Below are 14103 nucleotides of genomic sequence, written 5' to 3'. Positions count from 1 at the left end.
GTGTGTGTGTGTATTTTGTAGTAATATATATTGGTATAGATAACAAATGAAGAAAGTGATAGGATATCCCTCTTTTCAACCCTGCATGATTTTAGGGCTCTAGCAATGATCATCAATGACTGATAACATTCCAACATGAAAAGAAGACTATGTGCCCCCTAAGGAAAGCACATAACACTACCCAAGAAGTTGTTTTGCAAGAAAGAATCAAACCTGGATCTGATTTAGGCTCCAGATACAACCGTTAACTTTTAGGCAATACAGGGGATAGAAGAATATGTTAATTGACATAGGATTATAATCAGCAAATCAGGACTATGGAAAACTTGAAAGACAACTGGGTTTCTTCAACAAATATACTGCAACAAAGGAGAAAAAGGAAAACATGGATTAAAAGAGATTTAATAGGTATTAACTCTTTTCGGTATTTGGACTTTATTTGGATGCTTGAGATAGTTCAGGACATTTAAACATAGATATTTGATATAAAATGATTTTGGGTTTTGGTGTGAAGTAGTATTGTGGTTATTTTAAAATAGCACTTATATTTTAGAGATACAGAATATTCAAGATAAAGTGATATGATGTCTGGAATTTGCTTCAGAATAACCTGGAAAGGAAAAGTGGGTGAGAGGGGGTCTAGATGAAATAATGTTGAAGACAGATAGAAGTTAACCAAGATGGGTAAAAGTTGTGACAAATGGGGACTGGGATTAAGGACGTATTGAGTGGAGACCAGAACATTAGTTAAGACCTCTTTGAATTGGCACGGACTGTGAAGGTATTTGTGTCCCATGTGAATGCCCGCCAAAGGACATCAACTGCACAGGAGGCTCTTAATGATGAGGTGGACAAAATAACTCGCTATGGATGTGAGTCAGCTTCTTTCTCCAGCACTCCAGTGCTAGTTCAATAGACCCCTAAACAAAGAGGCTGAGGTGGCAAGGATGGAGGTTATGTATGGATTCAACAACATGTAATTTCCCTTACTAAGGCTGGCCTGGCTAGTGCTTCTGCTGAGTGCCTAATGGGCCAACAGAGAGTCCAACCTTGAGTCTCTAATATGGCATCATTCCCAGGGGGACAAGCCAGTCACCTAGTGCAGGCTGATTACACTGGACTTATATCATGGAGGGGCAGAGGTTTGTTCTCGTGGAAATAGACGTATATTCTGGATACAGATTTGTCTTCCCTGCCCTTAATGCTTCTGCTAGCACTACCATTCATGGACTCACAAGAATGCCTTATCCACCACCTTACATTCTAAACAGGATTGTTTCTTATATATATATATATATTTATTTATTTGGCTGTGCTGTTTCTTAGTTGCAGCACGTGGGATCTTCATTGCCGCGTGTGGGATCTTTAGTTGCGACATGCAGGATCTAGTTCCCTGACCAGGGATTGAACCCAGGCCCCCCTGCATTGGGAGCACGGAGTCTTAGCTGCTGGACCACCAGGTAAGTCTCTAAACAGCATTGTTTCTGATCAAGAAACTTCATATCACAGCAAAGAAGTGCAGCGATAGGGCTTGTCCCATGGAATTAACTTGTCTTTCCACATCCCCCATCACCTGGAAGTGACTGGCCTAAATGAAAGGGGAAATGGCTTACTGAGGACTCATTGATGGTACCAGTTGGTAGACAACATCCTGAAAGAATGGGGTTCTGTCTTACAGGTGCAGTATATGCTTTGGATCAGAAAGCATTACATGGTGTTCTCACTCCTATAGCCAGAATACAAGTGGCAGAAGTGGAAGTGGCTTCTCTCACTATTACATCTTATAACCCATTTGCAGATTTTTGCTTCCTGTCCTGACAACTTTGAGCTCTGCTGGTTTGGATATCTAAGTATCCAGTAAGGGAATGCTTCTGCCAGGGGATACAACAATGTTTCCACTGAATTGGAAGATGAGACTATCTATTTAAAATAACAGAAATGTCTTTATCCCATGGTTTCTGTGGGTCAAGGATCTAGGCACAGGTTAGCTGAGTCCTCTGCTCAGGGTGTCACCGTGCTGAAATCGAAGTGTTGGCTGAGGCTGCAGTCTCATCTGGGGCTCAGGGTCCTCTGCACAGGTCATGTGGTTGTTAGCAGAACTCACTGCCTTGCAGCTGCGTGATTAACGTCCCTGTTCTCTTGCTGTCAGCGGGGGATGGCGCTCAGCACCTGGAGGTCGTTCTCAGGGCCTTGCCATGCGGCCCCTCCTATCTCAACATGGTTGTTTTGCTTCCAGACTAGCAAGAGAACTCTTCTGCTTTCTTATTGTTCTGAAACATGTTTTTATCTTTCATTTAACATTAAGAACATCTTTTTTGTTGTTGTTGTTGTTTTGGTGGGATTTTTTTGGTTTTTTTTTTTTTTGGCCGCTAGTGCGGCATGCAGGATTTTAGTTCCCCGACCAGGGATCGAACCCGTTCCCCCCTGCAGTGGAAGCACAGAATCTTAACCACTGGATCACCAGGGAAGTCCCAAGAATGTCTTTTCAAGTAGACGAATGTATGTTTACCTCATCCTCGTAAACAGCTACACAGCATTCCATTATAGTAATAAAATAGATCATCATTTATTTAGCTAGACCCTAGTGACTGATTGTTAACATCGCTTTCTATTCCCACTGTTCCAAACAATGCTGCAATGAAATTTCCTTGCACACACAGAGTATGTCCTGGGGCATTTCTGCAAGTGTGCCTGTAGGGCAAATTATCCCTGGGTCCAAGAGGAAGCACGTTTCAAATTTTGATATATTACTGACTTACCCTCAAATATGACAATTTTCACTCCTGCCCATAGTGTTGGAGAATTTCTGTTCTCCCTACCCTAGCCAGCATGGGATATTATGAAACTTTTTTTTTCCTTCCAGTTTCCTTGAGATATAACGCATAATTAATTATGCACGGCATAATGATTTGGCTTAAGTACATCTTGAGATGATTATCACAATAAGTTTAGTGAACCTCCATCATCTCATATAGATACAAAATAAAAGAAATAGAAAAAAATTTTTTTTTCCTACTGGTGAGAACTTAGCATTTACTTTCTTAACAGCCTTCACAGATAACATACAGCAGTGTTAATTACATTTATCATGTACATTACATCCCTAGTACTTATTTCTATAACTGGAAGTTTGTACCTTTTGACTACTTTCATCCGCTTCCCCCTCCCCTCAATCCCCACGTCTAGTAACCACAAATCTGATCTCTTTTTCCATAAGTTTGTCTGTTTCTTTTTGAAACCTAATTGACCTACAACACTATGTTAATTCCTTTTGTACAATATAGTGATTCGATATTTCTATACATTTCAAAATAATCGCCATGGTAAGTCTGGTTGGCAACCAGCTGTTTGTTTTCTGAATCTACGACTCTGTTTCTGTTTTGTTGTGCTTGTTCATTTGTTTTGTTTTTTAGATTCCACATATAAGTGAAACCAAACAATATTTGCCTCTGTAAATATCTTCTCTCATTCAGTAGGTGGCCTTTTTTTTTTTCGTGAATAGATGTTGAATTTTGTCAAAAGATTTTTCTTCATCTATTGAGCTGATCATATGATTTCTATTCTTCAGTTTGTTAATGTGGTGTGTCACACTGATTGGTTGGTAGATATTGAACCTCTTTCATCCCTGGAATAAATCCCACTTGATCATGGTGTATGATCCTGTTAATGTGTTGTTGAATTCAGTTTGCTAATATTTTGTTGAGGATTTTTGCATCTGTGTTCATCAGTGATATTGGCCTGTAATTTTGTTTTCTTGTGTTCTCTTTGTCTAGTTTTGGTATCAGGGTGATGCTGGCCTCGTAGAATAAGTTCGGAAGAGTTCCTTCCTCTGCAATTTTTTGAACTAGTTTGAGATGGATAGATGTTAACTCTTCTTTAAATGTTTGGTAGAATTCACCTGTGAAGCCATCTGGTCTGGGATTTTTTGTTTGTTGGGAGATTTTTTATTACAGACTCAATTTCATTCCTGGTCATTCAATCTGTTCATATTTTCTACTTCTTCCTGATTCAGTCAGGAGATTGTACCTTTATTGGAATTTGTCCTCTTCTTCTAGTTTGTCCACTTTATTGACATATAGTTGTTCATTGTAATCTCTTATGATCCTTTGTACTTCTGTGGTGTTTGTTGTAACTGCCCCTTTTTGTTTATGATTTTATTTTTGGGGGCCTTCTCTTTTTTTCTTGATGAGTCTGGCTAAAGGTTTATCAATTTTGTTTATCTTTTCAAAGAACCAGGTCTTAATTTCATTGATCTTTTCTATTTTTTTTTTTTTTAGTCACTATTTCATTGATTTCCGCTCTGATCTTTATATCTTTCCTTTACTAACTTTGGGTATTGTTTGTTGTTCCTTTAGATGTAAGGTTAGATTGTTGAGTTGATATTTTTCTTGCTTTCTGAGGTAGACTTGTATCACTATAAAATTCTCTCTTAGAACAGCTTTTGCTGCATTCCATAGGTTATGGATTGTGTTTTCATTTTCATTTGTCTCCAGGTATTTTCTTATTTCCTCTTTGATGTCTTCAATGACCAATTGGTTGTTTAGTAGCATATTGTTTAGCTTCCACGTGTTTGTGTTTTGGGTAGTTTTTTCCTTGTAGTTGATTTCTAGTCTCATAGCACTGTGGTCAGAAAAGATGCTTGCTATGATGTATGGTCAGGCCCTCAAGATGGTTGTTCTCTTGCTCTCTGTACCTCCCGTGATCAACCAGTCCCTGCTTTACTCACATGACTCTCTAATCCTCTTAATTATAGGGCTTAATTAGTAACTGCCTACCTACTTGCCCCCTGCCCCAGCTGCTGGTTTCCCTGGTAATTGATGAGCTAATCTGGCATCAATTCACCCTATAAATGGTAGCCGCCTTCTCCCAGGAGTGGTGAGGGTTGCTTCCATGTCCTGTCTGCTGTCTGCCACGCACAGCGAGGTGTTGCTCCAGGACCTTGCTTCATGTGTAAGTTTCTCTTCTCCAATAAATCCTTGATGTCTCTGTTGCTGTCTCTGGGTGAGAAAACTCCTGGGAGCTGAGATGTCAGGACATAAGGATGGGAAACAGAAAGTTGTGAGGTGATTGCGAGGAGGCCGTCTACTAGCATGTGGGGCCTTGTGGTAGCTGTGTACCATGAGAGGTGTCTTTTTCTTCCATTATGTTGATGATATCCTGTTAACCTCAGTCTTTTTCCAGTTTAAAAGTAGCAGCCCAGTGCTCCTCATTCATCTGACTGCACGGGGGTGGCTGGTGAATAGAGACAAAACTCAAGGACCTGGATTATCTACAAAATACAAGCATACCCCTGACCTACCACCCCTAAACAATTACAGACACAGGCTTTAGGGATATGAATTCAGAGACAGACTTGTGAATTGAACATGGCCCGTTACCCGGGAGTGTTTGGTTGAGGTCTGTGGCAACAGCAAAATAATAAGAGTGCCCTTGGGCTTCTGGTGCCAACTATGGAAGGGGGCAGAGCAATGATAGAGTGTGATGGAACAACAGCTATATGCAGTCTACGATACATTACAACAGGTGGAAGACATTACAAAAAAACTACCCAATTCTTTGAGCATGCAAAAAACCACTATTCATTTGTATGCAACATATAGGATCCCCGTGGACATCGATAGTGACCAAGGAATCTACTTTATTGGCCATGAAGTTCAGGAATGGGCCGATACAAAGGACATACACGGGCATTTCCACCTGCCTTACAACCCCACTGCTACCGGGCTATGAAGAGACTACTTAAACAACAATTGAGATGGGAAACTCACTCTTAACATGTGGACACATCCCAGGAGCAATCATCCCAGTGCCGACGCCATGTTAACCCGGAGGTAACTAGTCAACACTGTTCGAGTTCAACTGTTGACCACCGAAGGACTGTTGCCAACTACATCAGGACAGCAACTCATTTTTGCCCTTCACAGGATCTATCCCCAGGGGAACATATTATAAATAGCCCTTAGGACTGGCAGGTAAGTCCTCAGTGGTTTGGGTTTGCTGTCCCATTGGGGAATAGGATCAGAAATGTTTACAGATTTACAGATTTCACCTGTCTTCTACCCAGTCCCACCTCAGATTACTAAGGTAATTAATCCAGGCCTCTACTGTAGAAAGGCACCATTATACTAACCCTGTGCACTGTTACACCACCTCTCCAGTATTCGGCACTGGCTATGGAGACTGAGGGTGGGCAGGTGGTATGGTATTGCAGGCCAGGACAAAACGCTTAGACAGGAGTGGCATTACCTCAGGATGATGTTACTGCTTGTATTTTGCTTAACGGTCATGATCTTCCCTATATTGTGCCTGTTAGACATCTTGCATCTTGTCCTACTTTGAGTGAAGGGAATCTGTTTGTGGACTGGGTGACAATGGTGGCCTCACTGAGAAATGAGTTTGATTGCTGGCTCTACAGCGAAATGCCATTGTCACCCTCTGAGAGTCCATGAAAAATTGACTTGATAAGCACCTGGTTCCAAAGCTTGCCCAACTGTTGGACTGTCTGTATTGCATTTGTGGTATTTGGTTGCAGTTGCACTTCTACCTACCTGTCCTCAGAGATATAGCAGAAGAAGTATGGGCCAAGATTATAGAGGTCGTACAGGGTATGTAAGGGTGGAGTGTTTGACCAGGTCATTCAAGATGATTGTCCTCTTGCTCTGTATATCCCCTGCTCAGCCAGTACCTGCTTCACTCACATGACTATCCAATCTTCTTAATTATAGGGCTTAATTAGTAACTGCCTATGTGCTTGCTCCCTGCCCCAGCTGCTGGTTTCCCTGGTGATTTATGAGCCAACCTGACGTTAATTCCCCCTATAAATGGTAGCCTCCCTCTCCCCCGAGTAGCAAAGACTGCTGCCATGTCCTGCTTGCTGTCTGCCATGCACAGTGAGGTGTTGCTCCAGGACTTTGCTTCAGGTGTGTAAGATCTCTTGTCCAATAAGTCACTGATGTCTCTGTTGCTGTCTCTAGGCTCTTTCTTCAGTCTTGAGGCTGGCAACTACGAGGCTTGCAGGCCTGTGGGGTGCAGCCCAACAAACGATTTTAATCTTCAATTTACTGTGACTTGTCTTGTGGCCTAACATGTGATCTATCCTGGAGAATAGAACTTTTGCTTTTAAAAGATTTGCCTGATTAGGTAGGTTGGACCCACCCAGGATAATCTCCCTTTGAATTATAGTCAACTGATTAGGGACCCTAATTACATCTGCAAAATTCCTTTTGCCATATTGTTCTATAATCATGAAGGTGATATCCAATTGTATTTACAGGTCCCTACAATGCTCAAAGGCAATTACACTGGTGTTTACCCCAGGGGGCAGGAATTGTGGGATCCATCTTAGAATTCTGCCTACCACAGGCTGGCCCCCTGGCCATCTTACAGTCCTTATACCACTGAATCAACAGGTGAAAAAGGTTAATCTACTGGTGTTATGATCTCAGTTACCGCAGGATATTGCTTGCCTTTATAATGGAAGCAAGGAGGATTTTTTCTGGAACCCAGGAGATTTTCTGAGGTTCCTTTCAATACTTCCATGCCAACAGTAAAGATCAATGGAAAGCTACAGGAACTGGAAAAAGGCAGGACAATTGAGGATTCAGACCATTCAGAAGGGAAGGATTGAATCATTCTACCAGAAAAGAATCTGGAGCTGTGGGTTCTGGCTGTGGGCAAGGAAAATAGGGAATAAGTGGGTGAAGGTGGAAGCTGTAGACGTCAGCTCTGACCTCATGAATAGCTACAGAAACCAGGACTGGTAGCTTTGCATATTTTCTGTTATATGTATGTTTTTATTCTAACTTCTCCTTCCCATTTTAATTTTATATAACACTAGGTGGAGGTCAACTTTACAATGTAGTCTTTAGTGGGACCTAAGACTGAAATTGAGGCCTAATTAATATAGGCAGCAATGGATTCAATGACCATTGAGGCTTTGCGTTTTACTTGGGGGAAGGGCAAGAACTTCACTTATCAGAGAGTTAGCTGTTTCTTGCTAAAATATAGTTTCTTTGTTGGGCAGGCATTGAAATGTGTGTAGAATGTGCATATGAAAGCTGAGAAGTCAAAGGGGTCGACTGAGCTGGTTATGAACTTATTGCTTCCCAGCTCCAAATTCATTCTCCAGTTGCACACCCAGAGTGCTCAGTCCTTTGACTGCCTTGTAGCCCCAGCCCAGGAGGCTTGGTGATCACCTTGCTGCGGTCTTAAGAGGCACACCGCATGCTTCTGGCTTCATGCTGTAGCAACCCACAGCCCTCACCACGCACACTCCCAAGCATGACCCGACTTTCCTGCCCCCTGCAGGGCTGTTCCTGAGACCTTTCCAAGGTGGACAATGTCCGCTCTGGCTTGGCACCTGCAGAAACATCCCAGCTTCCTCAGCAACCTGCTTACATGCCTTGGCTTGCCTGTGTCCTAGGTGATTGTTTCCTGTTTATCAGATGACCCTAAACCAGTTCTGGCACAGGCAACCCAGCAAACATTCTCACCGGCCAGTGGTCGTCTGCAACCGTACCTTCTCCAAAATTCAGTTAACTATCAAGTTAAGAAAAAGGGAATTCTGTTGGAGCCAAACTGAGTATTATAACCCGGGAAGCAGATTCTCAGAAAGCACTGAGACCTCTTCCACCTGTTAGAAGTTGAAGGCATAGACTTATACGTTTTTAAGAATCATACATCAAAATGATATGCTGATATTTTATACAAAGTTCACCTTAAGATGCATAGTCCAGGTAAGCACATACAAAGCGAGCAGGGAGTCACGGTGACCCCCTGCAGAGCTGGGAAAGAACACTATTCCTTTAAGAAGTTACATTGCTAGCTTCAGAAGAAAGAAAAAAAAGTTGAGCAGGCACTCCCACCTTTGAGGAGCTCTGCTTAATGTGTAATGCAGATGCACACTGGACATTAGGGAGGGAGAAGGCCCAAACAGAATTTTACGTTTAATTTTTTTTGTCCTGCCTTTAAATTTTATTCTATCAGAGGTATGAATGACAGAGGGGGATCCTCTTCCAAGCTTGCCTTTCCTTGGGTACTCTCCCTCTGCCCTAAGGTACTGTTAAGAGTTCTCAACACGCAGTCATCCCTCAGCATGAGCAAGGAATTGGTTCTAAGGCTCCCCTTGCCCCCCCCCAGTCCCCTGCGATTGCTGAAGTCTCTTATATAAAATGAAGAAGTACAGTCTGCCCTCAGTACCCCGGGGCTCCGCATTGGAGGATTCTGCATCCGAGGATTCAATCTACTGCAATTCAATTTACAGTTGGTTGAATCCGGGGTGCAGGACCCATGGATACAGAGAGGCAATTGTATTTATTTCACTCTATTATAGCTTAACAATTCTGGTTAAATTTACCGTGTTCTGTCTCCTGGTTGGACCTAGATTGGTAGAGGTGTGATGACTTGCTTGAGTTTGGGACAAAGAAGTGACCATGAGTAGCACCTTCTCCCCTCTCTTTGGGAATAAGCTGCTCACAGAAAGCATGCATTGGACTCCAATTCTCCATAAGTCTTACAAGGGCAGGTGGCAAAATAGTCTGGGTCCAGTGCTGTCTGTGGCTGGATGCGTATGTCTGTATCATTATGGGGCTCGGTGTAAGGAAGCCCTCTTTTACACAGATATAAGGCTGAAATTAGAGAATGAGGGTTCTAGTAATAAAGATAATACATCATGTTCCACATACCTCTTGTCTACTTATGAATTACTTTAGAACCTGGGTGGGGAAAAGGTTAACATGCTTCACTTAAGGGAAGAAGCTTATTGCTATTTCCTTTGACAAGTTGAGTGTGAATTGGGTTTATCACTTTCTAGGCTTGTTCTATTCATAATTAACATATATTGAAACTTACATTAATATAAACAAACAATCCTGCAATATTTGCTGTCAGAAAATATATAAGGGACAACCTTCAAATCCAACTTTTGTGTAGTTGGGCCTTCAACTATAAGCAGATTTTAGTTATTTTTCTAAGTTGACTGGTCAATCTCTTATGCTTTTCATGGTGAGCTGAATATCTTTATTATAAAAAAAAAAGTTTCTCTGTAAAACTAAACGTTTTAAAGAACCTATACAACGTACATAAGGGTCCCAAAATGTTCACTTTTCATAAAAATGACATCTATTTCCATAGACGAGTTCACCAACATCCTGACAGCTGATGGAAAAGTGACACATAGACTTTAGGGTCTAGATCACAGATTCTGTCACCTAGGAAGCTTTCAAGTACCACAAGTAATAGAAAAACCCAACTGAGAATGGCTTACATAGAGTGAACCAATTAACTTCCTTTGAAACTACAGAGATACATGTTGCTAGGAGTGAGACTAGAAGCTCACATAATGTGACTTAGAACCTAGTTTCTTTCCATTTTTAACTGTCACTTCCCTGGTGTTGACTGTTTTTGGACAAACTCCCTCCCCCCCCGCCCCCCCCGCCCCCCCCCCCACCTCCAGATCATAATCCTAAACTGACTTTGAGGAACTCTAAGAATTACATGAATCCTTTTTGTGAAACAAAGAGAATCTATATCATATATTCAGCAAAAGTGTCTAAGAGTCACTGATTGGACCAACTTAGGTAATCGTGCCAATTCCAAAACATTCAGAGATGGCACATTCAGATTGGCTCTATGAATCAGGGCCTTTCTCTGGGGCAGGTGAGGCCCATTTTCCATCTAAATCACAAAGGTGAGAATGGAGGGAAGGGGTAGGTACTGAAAAGAAATTCAGGCTATTACTCCAAGAAGGAAGAAAAATAGATACTGGGCAGCCATATAACAGGTATTCATTATAGGTACTTCCAGAGTCTATTTCCTATTTACTCAAAGAAATTTAAGACTTTAGGTAACCTCAAAATTCACATATTTTCTGCATGTTACCTAACACATTTTTAGAAAATAAAAAGGTAAAATAATGTGAAATGATTTAATTTCTATAAGTAATCTTATAATCAAAGAGACCTTGCTACAAAAGTGAAACTTTATCTAGAGGATTTTATATTCAGTAAAGTGTTCACATTCAAGAGCAAATTCTCATTCTGATGACTCATGAAGTCACTTGTGATATTCCTTCTTTAGTGTGGTGTTTATATAAAAACAAGAGTCTCTAAAATTGCCATGGCAAAAACACATATTGAAGCTTGATAGCCTTCTTTTCGCAAAGCATGGTTCCCATCGTTGTCTTGGATCACACTGTACCTTATGTTCATTCTCTGGTACAGAGCTCCAGCAGCTTTTTTTTTTTTCTTTTTCTCTTGCCCTGCATCTTAATCTTCAAGCATTCTCCTACAATCATGTTCTGGTTTTCCCTTTGTCAGCCTCTGCCACTTCCACTCCCTCCTAGACTCCTAGTACTTTTTTATGCTAAAGTTCTTTCTTTACCTTTATCTGCTGAAATCCAGGAAAGAGCCTGTAGTGAAATGAAGACTTGCAGTTTTCCCCACCTGCTTAGTTGCTTGCAATCTGTCTTCAGCTGCTACAATTTGAATCTGCCTCAAGTTATCAGTGGCATTAATCTTCATCCTACCAAAATATTTACATGGTTGATAACCCCTTTTTCTTTGATCCTCTTATCTGATTGGTCTTCCTCTGTCACTCCTAAGACGTAGCCATGTCTTTCTGTTCTATTAATTTCTCTCACTGCTCTTTTATGCATCAAATAAACAGGTTTAGTAAGGCTCTGAAAGTCCTCATCTTTCTGGTCTCAATCTTTCAACTTCCTCTTCCATTTCTTGTTCCATTACTACATTGACTATTCACTGCTCAAGACATGTCATCTGTGCTTTTGTCCAAGGTTCCCTTGGAAATATCTTCCTTCAAGGCTCAGCTTAAATATTTTCCCTCCATGAACCCTGCTCTTGTTTCCTCCAAACTTGAACTACCTCCAACTCCGTTAACCAGGTCCATGCTCTATCACCAGCTCTTGACCGAATATTTTTTTTAAAGGAATTCCTTTATTTTTATTATTTTTATTATTTATTTATTTTTAGCTGTGTTGGGTCTTCGTTTCTGTGCAAAGGCTTTCTCTAGTTGCGGCAAGCGGGGGCCACTCTTCATTGCGGTGCGCGGTCCTCTCACTATCGCGGCCTCTCTTGTTGCGGAGCACAGGCTCCAGACGCGCAGGCTCAGTAGTTGTGGCTCACGGGCCTAGTTGCTCCGCGGCATGTGGGATCTTCCCAGACCAGGGCTCGAACCCGTGTCCCCTGCATTGGCAGGCAGATTCTCAACCACTGCGCCACCAGGGAAGCCCTCTTGACCGAATATTTGCAAAAGCTCTCTAGCTAGTATCCCTGCTTCTTGCCTGTCTTCTACTTGTTTCTCCATACTACCACTAGAACTGTCTCTCATACAATCTTAACCCCTCATCATGGCCTATAAGATCTGGCTCCTGCTAATGTCTATTGGCCCAGGAACTGTGCTAAGAACTTTACTTGAATTAATCCATTTAATCCTATGAGCTACATACAGTTTAAAATTTTTACATCTTTATTGGAGTAAAATTGCTTTACAATGTTGCTTTAGTTTCTGCTGTATAACAAAGTGAATCAGCTATATGTATACATATATCCCAATATCCCCTCCCTCTTGAGCCTCCCTCCCCTCCCTATCCCACCCCTCTAGGTGGTCACAAAGCACTGAGCTGATCTCCCTGTGCTATGCAGCTGCTTCCCACTAGCTATCTATTTTACATTTGGTAGTGTATATATGTCCATGCCACTCTCTCACTTCGTCCCAGCTTACCCTTCCCCCTCCCTGTGTCCTCAAGTCCATTCTCTGGGTCTGCATCTTTACTCCTGTCCTGCCCCTAGGTTCATCAGAACCATTTTTTTTTTTAAGATTCCATACATATGTGTTAGCATACGGTATTTGTTTTTCTCTTTCTGACTTACTTCACTCTGTATGACAGACTCTAGGTCCATCCACCTCACTACAAATAACTCAATTTCATTTCCTTTTATGGCGAGTAATATTCCATTGTATATATGTGCCACATCTTCTTTATCCATTCATCTGTCGATGGACACTTAGGTTGCTTCCATGTCCTGGCTATTGTAAATAGTGCGGCAGTGAACATTGTGATACATGTCTCTTTTTGAATTATGGTTTTCTCAGGGTATATGCCCAGTAGTGGGATTGCTGGGTCAAATGATAGTTCTATTTTTAGTTTTTTAAGGAACCTCCATACTGTTCTCCATAGTGGCTGTATCAATTTACATTTCCACCAACAGTGCAAGAGGGTGCCCTTTTCTCCACACCCTCTCCAACATTTACTGTTTGTAGATTTTTTGATGATGGCCATTCTGACCGGTGTGAGGTGATACCTCATTGTGGTTTCGATTGCATTTCTCTAGTGATTAGTGATGTTGAGCATCCTTTCATATGTTTGTTGGCCATCTGTATGTCTTCTTTGGTGAAATGTCTATTTAGGTCTTCCACCCATTTTTGGATTGGGTTGTTTGTTTTTTGATCTTGAGCTGCATGAGCTGCTTGTATATTTTGGAGATTAATCCTTTGTCAATTGCTTCATTGGCAAATATTTTCTCCCATTCTGAGGGTTGTCTTTTCATCTTGTTTATGGTTTCCTTTGCTGTGCAAAAGCTTTTCATTAGGTCCCATTTGTTTATTTTTGTTTTTATTTCCATTTCTCTAGGAGGTGGGTCAAAAAGGATCTTGCTGTCATTTATGTCATAGAGTGCTCTGCCTATGTTTTCCTCTAAGAGTTCCATAGTGTCTGGCCTTAAATTTAGGTCTTTAATCCATTTTGAGTTTATTTTTGTGTATGGTGTTAGGAAGTGTTCTAATTTCATTCTTTTACATGTAGCTGTCCAGTTTTCCCAACACCACTTATTGAAGAGGCTGTCTTTTCTCCATTGTATATTCTTGTCTCCTTTGTCAAAGATAAGGTGACCATAGGTGCGTGGGTTTATCTCTGGGCTTTCTATCCTGTACCATTGATCTATATTTGTGTTTTTGTGCCAGTACCATACTGTCTTGATTACTGTAGTTTTGTAATATAGTCTGAAGTCTGGACGCCTGATTCCTCCAGCTCCGTTTTTCTTTCTCAAGATTGCTTTAGCTAATCGGGGTCATTTGTGTTTCCATACT

Source organism: Balaenoptera ricei, chromosome 17 (genome assembly GCF_028023285.1).
Source record: "Balaenoptera ricei isolate mBalRic1 chromosome 17, mBalRic1.hap2, whole genome shotgun sequence".
Taxonomy (NCBI): domain Eukaryota; kingdom Metazoa; phylum Chordata; class Mammalia; order Artiodactyla; family Balaenopteridae; genus Balaenoptera; species Balaenoptera ricei.
This window is presented reverse-complemented; position numbering follows the sequence as displayed.